Below are 12,407 nucleotides of genomic sequence, written 5' to 3' on the forward strand. Positions count from 1 at the left end.
GATTTATTTTTAGTATCTTGTACTTTTGGTAATACTCATAAATAACATATATTTTAAAATAAAAATTTATCTGATTTTCTGGTGTAGAGAAATGCCATAGAATTTATCTTATATTTGGCTACCATTTTCTAATCTCTAATTAATTCTGTCTGTAGAGTTTTTTGGGGCTTCTGTGTTGGAGATCATACATCTATGAATGCTGATATCTTTGTTTCTTTTTCAAAACAGTATGTCTTTTCCTTTCCTCTTATTCTGGCTAATCCCTTTAAAACAATATTGAATAGAAATCAAGACAGTGGGTATCCTTGTCTTATTCTTTATTTAAAAGAGAATTGCTTTTAATATTTTACTATTAAATGTTATTTTCTTCTCTAGATTATATCACATTAAGGTTCTCTTCTGTTCCTGTGTCAATAAAGTATTTTTTGTTTTAATTCCTGAAAGATTTTCATGATTATTTTATGCATCTATTGGGATGATCATACTTTTGTCTTTAATTTGTAAATGTAATAAATTACATCACATTAATAAGTTTTCTAATGTTGAATTAGACTTGCATTTCTTTTATAAACCAATTTGGTTGTGCTGTTATGTCACTAGATTTGGTTAGCTAATATTATCTTTAAGATGTTCCCATTATACATACAAAAGAGGTTAACCTGTAATGTTTCATTTTCACATGGTTATTTTCTGTTTTGCCAGCAAAGTTAAACACATGCCATTAAAAAAATGCAAAGATAAGTTCCTTGTTTTGAAAAAATTCTCTCATAGACATGTGCAAGATAGCAACTAATTTTCACTTTTTTTTTTTTACATCTTTATTTGAGTATAATTGCTTTACAATGGTGTGTTAGTTTCTGCTTTAGAACAAAGTGAATCAGTTATACATATACATATGTTCCCATATCTCTTCCCTCTTGCATCTCCCTCCCTCCCACCCTCCCTATCCCACCCCTCCAGGTGGTCATAAAGCACTGAGCTGATCTCCCTGTGCTATGCGGCTGCTTCCCACTAGCTATCTACCTTACATTTGGCAGTGTATATATGTCCATGCCTCTCTCTCGCTTTGTCACAGCTTATCCTTCCCGATCCCCATATCCTCAAGTCCATTCTCTAGTAGGTCTGTGTCTTTATTCCCGTCTTACTCCTAGGTTCTTCATGACATTTTTTTCCCTTAAATTCTACATATATACGTGTTAGCATACGGTATTTGTCTTTCTCTTTCTGACTTACCTCACTCTGTATGACAGACTCTAGGTCTATCCACCTCATTACAAATAGCTCAATTTTGTTTCTTTTTATGGCTGAGTAACATTCCATTGTATATATGTGCCACATCTTCTTTATCCATTCATCCAATGATGGACACTTAGGTTGTTTCCATCTCCAGGCTATTGTATATAGAGCTGCAATGAACATTTTGGTACATGACTCTTTTTGAATTATGGTTTTCTCAGGGTATACGCCCAGTAGTGGGATTGCTGGGTCATATGATAGTTCTATTTGTAGTTTTTTAAGGAACCTCCATACTGTTCTCCACAGTGGCTGTATCAATTTACATTCCCACCAACAGTGCAAGAGGGTTGCCTTTTCTCCACACCCTCGCCAACATTTATTGTTTCTAGATTTTTTGATGATGGCCATTCTGACTGGTGTGAGATGATATCGCATTGTAGTTTTGATTCGCATTTCTCTAATGATTAATGAAGTTGAGCATTCTTTCATGTGTTTGTTGGCAGTCTGTATATCTTCTTTGGAGAAATGTCTATTTAGGTCTTCTGCCCATTTTTGGATTGGGTTTTTTGTTTATTTAATATTGATCTGCATGAGCTGTTTATATATTTTGGAGATTAATCCTTTGTCAGTTGCTTCATTTGAAAATATTTTCTCCCATTCTGAGGGCTGTCTTTTGGTCTTGTTTATGGTTTCATTTGCTGTGCAAAATCTTTGAAGTTTCATTAGGTCCCATTTGTTTATTTTTGTTTTATTTCCATTTCTCCAGGAGATGGGTCAAAAAGGATCCTGCTGTGATTTATGTCATAGAGTGTTCTGCCTCTTTTCCTCTAAGAGTTTGATAGTTTCTGGCCTTACATTTAGGTCTTTAATCTATTTTGAGCTTATTTTTGTGTATGGTGTTAGGGAGTGTTCTAATTTCATTCTTTTCCATGTATCTGTCCAGTTTTTCCAGCACCACTTATTGAAGAGACTGTCTTTTCTCCATTGTATATACTTGTCTCCTTTGTCATAGATTAGTTGACCATAGGTGCATGGGTTTATCTCTGACCTTTCTATCCTGTTGCATTGATTTTATTTCTGTTTTTGTTCCAGTACCATATTGTCTTGATTACTATATTTTTGTAGTATAGTCTGAAGTAAGGGATTTTGATATCTCCAGCTCTGTTTTTATCCCTCAAGACTGCCTTGGCTATTAGGGGTCTTCTGTGTCTCCATACAGATTTTAAGATATTTTGTTCTAGTTCTTTACAAAATGTCATTGGTAATTTGATAGGGACTGCATTGAATCTGTAGATTGCTTTGGGTAGTATAGTCTTTTTTTTTTTTTTTTTTTTTTTGTGGTATGTGGGCCTCTCACTGTGTGGCCTCTCCTGTTGCAGAGCACAGGCTCCGGATGCACAGGTTCAATGGCCATGGCTCATGGACCCAGCCGCTCTGTGGCATGTGGGATCCTCCCGGACCAGGGCATGAACCTGTGTCCCCTGCATTGGCAGACAGGCTCTCAACCACTGCGCCACAAGGGAAGCCCATCTCTCCATTTTTTGTGTCATCTTTCATTTCTTTCATCAGTGTATTATAGTTTTCTGAGTACAGGTCTTTAACCTCCTCAGGTAGGTTTATTCCTAGGTATTTTATTCATTTTGTTGCAATGGTGAATGAGATTGTTTCTTTAATTTCTCTTCCTGATCTTTCATTGTTAGTGTATAGTAATGCAAGAGATTACTGTGCATTAATTTTGCATCCTGCAACTTTACCAAATTCATTGATTAGCACTAGTAGTTTTTTGGTGACATCTTTAGGGTTATCTATATATAGTATCATGTCATCTGCAAACAGTGACAGTTTTACTTCTTCTTTTCCAAGTTGTATTCCTTTTGTTTCTTTTTCTTCCCTGATTGCCATGGCTAGGACTGCAAATCTATGTTGAATTATAACGGCGAGAGTGGACATCCTTGTCTGTTCCTGGTCTTAGAGGAAATGCTTTCAGTTTTTCACTGTTGAGAATGATGTTTGCTGTGGGTTTCTTATATATGGCCTTTATTATATTGAGGTAGCTTCCCTCTATGCCCATTTTCTGGAGAGTTCTTATCATAAATGGCTGTTGAATTTTGTCAAAAGCTTTTTCTGCACCTATTGAGATGATCATATGGTTTTTATTCTTCAGTTTGTTAATATGGTGTATCACATTGATTGATTTGTGTATGTTGAAGAATCTTTGCATCCCTGAGGTAAATCCCACTTGATCCGCTCTATGATCCTTTTAATATGTGGTTGGATTCTGTTTGCTAGTATTTTGTTGAGGATTTTGCATCTATATTCATCAGCATTATTGGTCTGTAATTTTCTGTTTTTGTAGTATCTTTGTCTGGTTTTGTTATCAGGGTGATAGTGGCCTCATAGAATGAGTTTGGGAGTGTTCCTTCCTCTGAAGTTTTCTTGGAAGAGTTTGAGGAGGATGGGTGTTAGCTCTTCTCTAAATGTTTGATAGAATTCACTTGTGAAGCCATCTGGTCCTGGACTTTTTTTTGTTGGAAGATTTTTAATCACAGTTTCAATTTCATTACTGGTGATTGGTCTGTTCATATTTTCTATTCCTTCCTGGTTCAGTCTTGGAAGGTTATACCTTTGTAAGAATTTGTCCATTTTGTCCAGGTTGTCCATTTTATTGGCATAGAGTTGCTTGTCGTAGTCTCTTGTGATGCTTTGTATTTATGCAATGTTCATTGTAACTTCCCCTTTTTCATTTCTAATTTTATTGATTTGTGTCCTTTCCCTCTTTTTCTTGTTGGATCTGGCTAAAGGTTTATCAGTCTGGTTTATCTTCTCAAACAACCAACTTTTAGTTTTATTGATCTTTTCTTTTGTTTTCTTTGTTTCTGTTTCATTTATTTCTGCTCTGATCTCTATGATTTCTTTCCTTTTACTAACTTTGGGTTTTGTTTGTTCTTCTTTCTCTAGTTCCTTTAGGTGTAAGGTTAGATTGTTTATTTGAGACTTTTCTTGTTTCTTGAGGTAGGATTGTATTGCTGTAAACTTTCCTCTCAGAACTGCTTTTGCTGCATCCTATGGGTTTTGGATGGTCTTGCATTTTTGGTCATTTGTCTCTAGGTATTTTTTGATTTCCCCTTTGGTTTTTTCAGTGATCTCTTGGTTATTTATGAACGTATTGTATAGCCTCCACGTGTTTGTGTTTTCTATGTTTTATTCTCTGTAATTTATTTCTAATCTCATAGAATTGTGGTCAGAAAAGATGGTTGATATGATTTCAATTTTCTTAAATTTATCGAGGCTTGGTTTGTGACCCAAGATGTGACCTATCCTGAAGAATGTTCCATATGCACTTCAGAAGAATGTGTAATCTGCTGTTTTGGATGGAATGTCCTATAAATATCAATTAAATCTATCTGGTCTATTGTGTTATTTAAAGCTTTTGTTTCATTATTAATTTTCTGTCTGGATGATCTGTCCATTTGTATAAGTGAGGTGTTATAAAGTCTCCCACTATTATTGTGTGGCTGTTGACTTCCTCATTTATAGCTGTTAGCATTTGCTTTATATGTTGAGGTGCTCCTAAGTTGGGTGCATATATGTCTAAAATTGTTATATCTTCTTCTTGGATTGATCCTTTGATCATTATGTAGTAGCCTTCCTTGTCTCTTGTAACATTCTTTATTTTAAAGCCTATTTTATCTGATATGAGTATTGCTACTCCCACTTTCTTTTGATTTCCATTTGCATGGAATATCTCTTTCCATCCCTTCACTTTCAGTCTGTATGTGTCCCTAGGTCTGAAGTGAGTCTCTTGTAATCAGCATATATATGGGTCTTGTTTTTGTACCCATTCAGCGAGCCTGTGTCTTTTGGTTTAAGCATTTAATCCATTCACATTTAAGGTAGTTATCAATACGTATGTTCCTATTACCATTTTCTTAATTGTTTTGGATTTGTTTTTTTTTTTAGATCATTTTCTTCTCTTGTGTTTGCCACTTAGAGAAGTTCCTTTAGCATTTGCTGTAGAGCTGGTTTGGTGGTTCTGAATTCTCTTAGCTTTTGCTGGTCTGTAAAGCTTTTGATTTCCTGTCGAATCTGAATGTGATCCTTGCCAGGTAGAGTAATCTTGGTTGCAGGTTGTTCCCTTTCATCACTTTAAATATATCATGCCACTCCTTTCTGGATTGTAGAGTTTCTGCTGAGAAATCAGCTGATAACCTTATAGGCATTCTCTTGTATGTTAATTGTCATTTTTCCCTTGTTGCTTTTAATAAATTTTCTTTGTCTTTAATTTTTGCCAATTTAATTACCAAGTGTCTCAGCATGTTTCTTCTTGGATTTATCTTGCCTGGGACTCTTTGCACTTCTTCAACTTGGTTGGCTAATTCCTTTCCCATGTTACGGAACTTTGCATCTGTAATCTCTTCTAAAATTTTCTCGAGTCCTTTCTCTCTCTCTTCTCCTTTGGGGACCCCTTTAATGCAAATGTTTGTGCATTTAATGTTGTACCAGAGGTCTCTTAGGCTGTCTTCATTTCTTTTCATTCTTCTTCCTTTATTCTGTTCTGTGGCAATGAATTCCAGGTCACTGATCTGTTCTTCTGCCTCAGTTATTCTGCTACTGATTCCTTTTAGTGTATTTTTCATTTCAGTTATTGTATTGTTCATCCTTGTTTGCTTGTTCTTTAATTCTTCTAGGTGTTTGTTCTTTAATTTTTCTAGGTCTTTGTTAAACATTTCTTACATCTTCTCGATCTTTGCCTCCATTCTTTTTCCAAGGTCCTGGATCATCTTCACTATCGTTATTCTGAATTCCTCTTCTGGAATGTTGCCTACGTCCACTTCATTTAGTTGTTTTTCTGAGGTTTTATCTTGTCCCTTCATCTGGTACATAGTCCTCTGCCATTTCATTTTGTCTATCTTTCTGTGAATGTGGTTTTCATTCCACAGGCTGCAGGATTGTAGTTCTTCTTGCTTCTGCTGTCTGCCCTCTGGTGCATGAGGCTATCTAAGAGGATTGTGCAAGCTTCCTGAGGGAGGGACTGGTGGTGGGCACAGCTCAGTAAAACTTTAATCTGCTTGTCTGCGGATGGGTGGAGCTGAGTTCCCTCCATGTTGGTTGTTTGGCCTGAGGCAACCCAGCACTTGAGCTCACAGGCCATTTGGTGGGGCTAATGGCACCTCCTGGAGAGGTCACACCAAGGAGTACTTCCCAGAACTTCTGCTGCCAGTGTCCTTGTCACCATGGTGAGCCATAGCCAACCCCTGCCTCTGCAGAAGACCCTCCAACACTAGCAGGTAGGTCTGTTTCAGTCTCCTGTGGGGTCACTGCTCCTTCCCTGTGGGTCCTGGTGCACACAGTACTTTGTATTTGCCCTCCAGGAGTGGAGTCTCTGTTTCCCCTCACCCTGTTGAAGTCCTGTAATCAAATCCTGGTAGGCTTCAAAGTCTGATCGTCTGGGAATTCCTCCTCCCATTGCCAGAACCCCAGGTTGGAAAGTCTGACGTGGGGCTCAGAACCCCCACTCCAGTGGGTGGACGTCTGTGGTATAATTGTTTTACAGTTTGTGAGTCATCCACCTGGTGGTTATGGCATTTGATTTTATTGTGATTATCCCTCTCCTCCCATCTCATTGAAGTTTCTCCTTTGTCTTTGGATGTGGGGTATCTTTTTGGTGAGTTCCAGTGTCTTCCTGTCAATGATTGTTCAGCAGTTTGTTGTGATTCTTGTCCTCTTGCAAGAGGAAGTGAGCACATGTCCTTCTACTCTGCCATCTTGAACTAATCTCCCTTGCTCACATAATTTATGTTTTAAAAATTATTGCCATCAAGTTCATAATATTGTCTCATAATTTGATGATCTCTGCTGCATCTATTTATCTGGGCTTTACTTCTAGTATGGCTTTAATGTATATTCTTTTAATCTTATCATCCTGCCAGATGTTAACTGTATTGATATTTAAAACAAACACATGCAACTTTTTAAATTCTCTCTATTGCATCACAGTTTTATGTTTTTAATTAAGTTCTGCTCTTATATATTTTTTCTCCTCTACCTAAATGTATTTGTTTATTATTCTTTTTGTAGGTTCATAAATTGGATACTTAGGTCATAATTTATTAGGCTTTCTTCTTATCTAATGAAAACACTTACATTTCACTTTAACTGTATATCACATGTTTTGCTCTGAATAATTTTTATTATCACTGATGCCAAGTATTTTCTAAAGTCTAGTATGATTCTAACCTGACTATTGATTATTTAGAATTATATTTCATATAAATTTTTCATGTTTTTTTAAATTCCTAACTTTATTTTTGTCAGAAAGTAAGTTCTGTATTTTTAATTTTTTGAAACTTTCTGCACTTAATTATAGTAACTTTGGTTCAAAATGCCATTTATTGTTATGAACATGTTATTCTAAGAAGGAATTAATTTCTTAAATTTGAAAGTGAACTTTCTATCACCAAAATTCTGAGCTTTAGTTTTCTCATGTATTAAATGAGAATAAAAATATCTACCTTGAGAGGATTAAAAGTGACATATATGAAGTACCTATCACAGTTCCCTGACAATAGTAGATGTTTTTAAAAATAATAGCTAAATAAATGGACTCTCTTGGGTGCATATGTATTTTGTTTCATGCACTTGATTAAAATCTTCTTGAGAGGCATGAATCTGATTTTTGTTTGTGTGTGTCAATTCAGTGCTTTCTAATGTAATACCTTGCATAAGGTAACTAAATACTATCTGTGATTGATTGATTGACTATTTGGGTGATTAATTGTAAGTCAATATTTCAGAATTTTCCATAACTTTTTAAAAAATTCATGTTTCAAATGTTAATATTAAACATACAAGAAAAGCACACTGATGAATAAAGATTGTTGACTAAAATAATGTTGAATTCATTGCACCACTTCCTGTGTGGAGATTTCCTGAAAGAGTGGTTCAACGAATGATCTCTTATGGAGAAATGTTAAGGATGAACCTTAATACAGAGGCTCTGGATAGCTGTATATGTATGTGTACACACACACACACACACACACACACACACACACACACACACTCTAATGCTTCACTGAAGTCTGTTGCACACATTCAGTATTTTAGAGTACTGCTATAGGAATTAAAGAATATAATACCTCCTGCAACACAGTTAGGCAGGAAATAACAGTATCACAGCAAATGTATAATGATTCTAGTATGAGAGAACAAAGCTCAGAAAGATTTGAGGGAAACACTGAGGAGCATATGACGTGAAGAAGTAGATGCAACTGGAAGATTTGTGACAGATGTTAGTTATCCTCCCTTTCCACATATACTACAAAAGGTCCCTCTTGAAGAAAATGAGACTGAACTTTATGGCACTCAGCAATGTGCACTTAGTCTGCTTCTCCAAGAAGGCCAATGTTATCTCTGATGGGATAATTAAATTATACATGCACTATCCCCTACTCATGCAAACCAAATTATGTGCTTCTTATCAGCTTCATTGCAAGCTTCTCTATCCATCTATTAAATATTGTTTCTCCCAATAGCTCATTTGTTTTATTTTTTGAAGATGTTTTTATCTTACTCTCAGCCTTCATCTCTAGTATATAAGGTGACTCCAGTGTTGATATGTATGGCCAGTCCAACATCTGATCCTCCAATGTCTTGCTCTTAGTTGATTGCAGTTTCCTGCTCCTCTGCCTACCCTCCTTATTGTCTCAATCTTTGCCATCTCTACTCTCACCAAAAGTCGTGATTTTAGTATTCTCTCTGATCACAACCTGGTCTCCTCTACATTACTTATTCAATTATTCACATTGTAGCTGCTCAATTAAATATTTTGAAGAATTACTTTATACTGCTCTTACCTTCATAACACTTTATATAAACTTTCACCAACTCCTTTCACTTTTAGTTTTACTTTCTAAACATGTATTGCATCTGTCACTAATTCTAGTCCTCCAAATTCTCATAATCTCTTTCCTGGGCTACTACAGTAGCATGCTAACAGCCTTTTTGCACTTACTGTGGTTCTGTAGCCAATCTGTAGCCAAACTGATATTTTTATAAAGTTCATCTATTCCTTCATCTCTCCCTCATCAAGCTTAAAGTATTACTAAATATTTACATTATTTTTAAGATAAAGACTAAAATCTCTAAATGCTCCAAAGGGCTGTCAAGATCTTTTCCCTATCTATTTCTCTGGGTCCATTAGCCTTCTTTCAGTTCCTAGAAAGGCCCATGCTCCCACTTGCCCCTAAATCTGAGTGTCTGCCACAGCCTCCCTGACCCATCCTTCCCCTTCAGCCCTCTCTTTCCAGTCAATTCCTATTCTCCTAACAGAATAAAGCTTGGTATTTTTTAAAATAAATATCTATCATAGTGACAATGATATGCTTAAGAAGTTTCTTTGATATACATTTATGGAAAATACTTATCTTTTTCTTTGGCTAGATAGATTTGGCTGAATGAACAAAAATTGTCACTTCAGAAGCAACACAAATATCAGGAAATCCATAATACTAAAACTGGATGGTAAATTTCTGATAACATCAAAGAATTTATGCCTATTTTCCAAAAAATATTTTAAAATGCTAATTTTGTATATTTATCAAGGGAGATTATTAATGGTGAATAACCAATATCAATAGAAAAACATCTAAAACCCCCTGCTTGAGTTGCAAATAGTTTAATTGACAATGCTAATTTAAGTAAATATACAATTATAACAGATGAAAGTGCAATAATCAAACAAATTCAGATTTTCTTTTCCTCTATGAGTGGTTGGCTTAACTAATGAATGGAAAGTTGGGTTTTCCTTCTGACTCTAGTTATTTTAAGCATTAGACAGAGAGCTCAGATCAGTAGAGAGGTCAAGTAAAGAGGGAAGGCAGGATAAGGACTGACAAATATCTCTGGATTTGGCAAATAGTAGGCTACTAGTGTTTTTGGAGAGAGCAAAAACACTGAAAAGTGAGTCAGAAATCAGGTTGCTAAGGGTTAAGGAAAAAAATGATGGGTGACAAAACCAAGATAAGAATGCCTACTGTTATTACAAAGAGCATGGTTCTAGGGAGAAGAATATTGGAATGCTAGCTTAGAATATAGGATGAAGGGGGTCTTTCTCTTTTTTATTTTATTTTATTTTATTTTTATTTTATTTTATTTTTAGTTTTGGGTCTTTCTCTTTTTCTTCTCCTTCTCCTACACCTCCTTCTTCTTGGAAAGATTAGCTTGAGAATATAATATTTACAAGCTGAAAGAACAGTGCTAGTGTATATGAATGGGTTGAAAGTAAAGTTGAGAGGAGGCAATATTTGTGAGTTGAGATTATCAGATTAGACTAGAGAGGACAAGATTTAGAGCACAGGTAAAGTGATCAGTTTTATCAGACAGAGCTTAAGAAATGTCAGGTTTATAGTCAAATTCTAGAAATTATTAAATGGAGGCAGTATATTTTTATTGAGTACCATGTAGGTGGCACTTTTGAGAAAATAAGATAGACAAGTAAGAAAGAGATATGACAGGGCTTCCCTGGTGGCGCAGTGGTTGGGAGTCTGCCTGCCGATGCGGGGGATGCGGGTTCGTGCCCCGGTCCGGGAGGGTCCCGCGTGCCGCGGAGCGGCTGGGCCCGTGGGCCATGGGTGCTGAGCCTGCGCGTCCAGAGCCTGTGCTCCGCGACGGGAGAGGCCACGGCGGTGAGAAGCCCGCGTGCCGCAAAAAAAAAAAAAGAAAGAGATATGACAAAGAATAATAAGTACAGCTCCTTCCTTCAACACACTGGTAGTTTTGTTGGAAAAAAAAAAAAAAAAAAAGAAAAACAATAAGCCCGCATTATGTGCCAGGCACTGTGCTGGACATATTAAGTGTATTATCTCACATAATCCTGTAACCTTCTGAAGGGGAGCATTGTTATTTTAATTTTACAAACAAAGATAGTGAAGCTGAAAAAAATCAAATAACTTGCCCAACTCACAAAGCTAGTAATTGACTTACTTGGGATTCAAGCCCAGATCAGTTTGAATCTAAAACTTACCCTTCATCCATTAAGGTACACATTTGAAAAAAATACATCAAATCTTGAATGATCCTTATGTCCTCAAGAGGATTGAAACATATAGAAAATTGAAAACTAGGCAGTTAGATTTCACAGCTATGGTTTCTTTTCTGCCAAAATGAGATTGGTTGGTTTGAATAATTGTATTTGTTACTCTGATTGCTTGGGCAAGATAACGTTTCAAGTATCAAAAGGCCATAACCAAAGTCATTTATATCATGCATAAATCAAAATTGTAACAGACAAAAATATAAGTTATTTTAAGAATGTGATTATAATATTTAAAACTTGTACACATACCCAGATATTTATGTACTGGGAACATTTTGCAAATTAAGGAAAAATAGAGTGGGGTCAATATCCAGCTTCAGTTAGAAAAAGCAAAGTTTTCAATACAAATTTAGATGTTTGGCAACTCCTATAATTTAGTAAGAGAAAAAATATAAGCCATTCTTTTGATATCTAATGTGTCATCTTGTCCTTTATTATGATGCTAATAGCAATGCTGCCGCTGGTGTTTGACATGAAGCATCTGGTACATTTGGACTGAAGCTTCTAAATTTTTTCTAACAATACATGAATTGGATCTCAGGCATTGCTGTGTGGCATACTTATTGAACCAACTAAGGAGTGGTAATTCGCAGGACTTTTGTATTTATTTATACTTAATTTTAGACTTTCTCAAACTAAGGTGAGCTATCTAAAAGTCCCTGCACATTCTTAGGTACTCACGGGGTGGGAACTTTGAAAAATCTAGATGACAAACTGGTGATGATGGAATGAGGAAGTCATAAGTAGAGTAACCATACAATGTATTAACTCAGTTGGAACACATTTTAGAGCAAAAATGTTAAAATGTATGGACACCAGCACAACAGGTCTTATTAGGACTTGCCAAGGGAAACCAATGCAGAATCCAAACTAGCTCTAAGTAGCATGAGTCACAAAAGGGACCCAGGTGACTCTCAATCTACGTTTGCCTTCTCTGCAACCAGTCTACTCCACATATTGATTTGCCTGTGCTGAGTTGAACTTAGTATCAGAACACATGGAGATTAAAAGAGAAAAATATTTTAGGATATTTCAGGGAAAATCAAAAGTTAAAAAAAAATTGAAACTATTTTCA

At 35.9% G+C, this 12,407-nt stretch overlaps 1 long non-coding RNA gene across 1 annotated transcript in view; it reads right to left on the reverse strand.

The window, feature by feature from the left end:
* Positions 1-1,404: 1,404 nt before the first annotated feature.
* LOC125961784 (uncharacterized) overlaps positions 1,405-12,407 on the reverse strand; it is a 387,293-nt gene continuing 376,290 nt past the window's right edge. Inside the window, exon 2 of the long non-coding RNA XR_007472789.1 lies at positions 1,405-1,522. This is a non-coding gene — a long non-coding RNA (uncharacterized LOC125961784). The remainder of the gene's footprint in view (positions 1,523-12,407) is intronic.

This window comes from Orcinus orca, chromosome 17 (genome assembly GCF_937001465.1).
Source record: "Orcinus orca chromosome 17, mOrcOrc1.1, whole genome shotgun sequence".
Lineage (NCBI taxonomy): Eukaryota > Metazoa > Chordata > Mammalia > Artiodactyla > Delphinidae > Orcinus > Orcinus orca.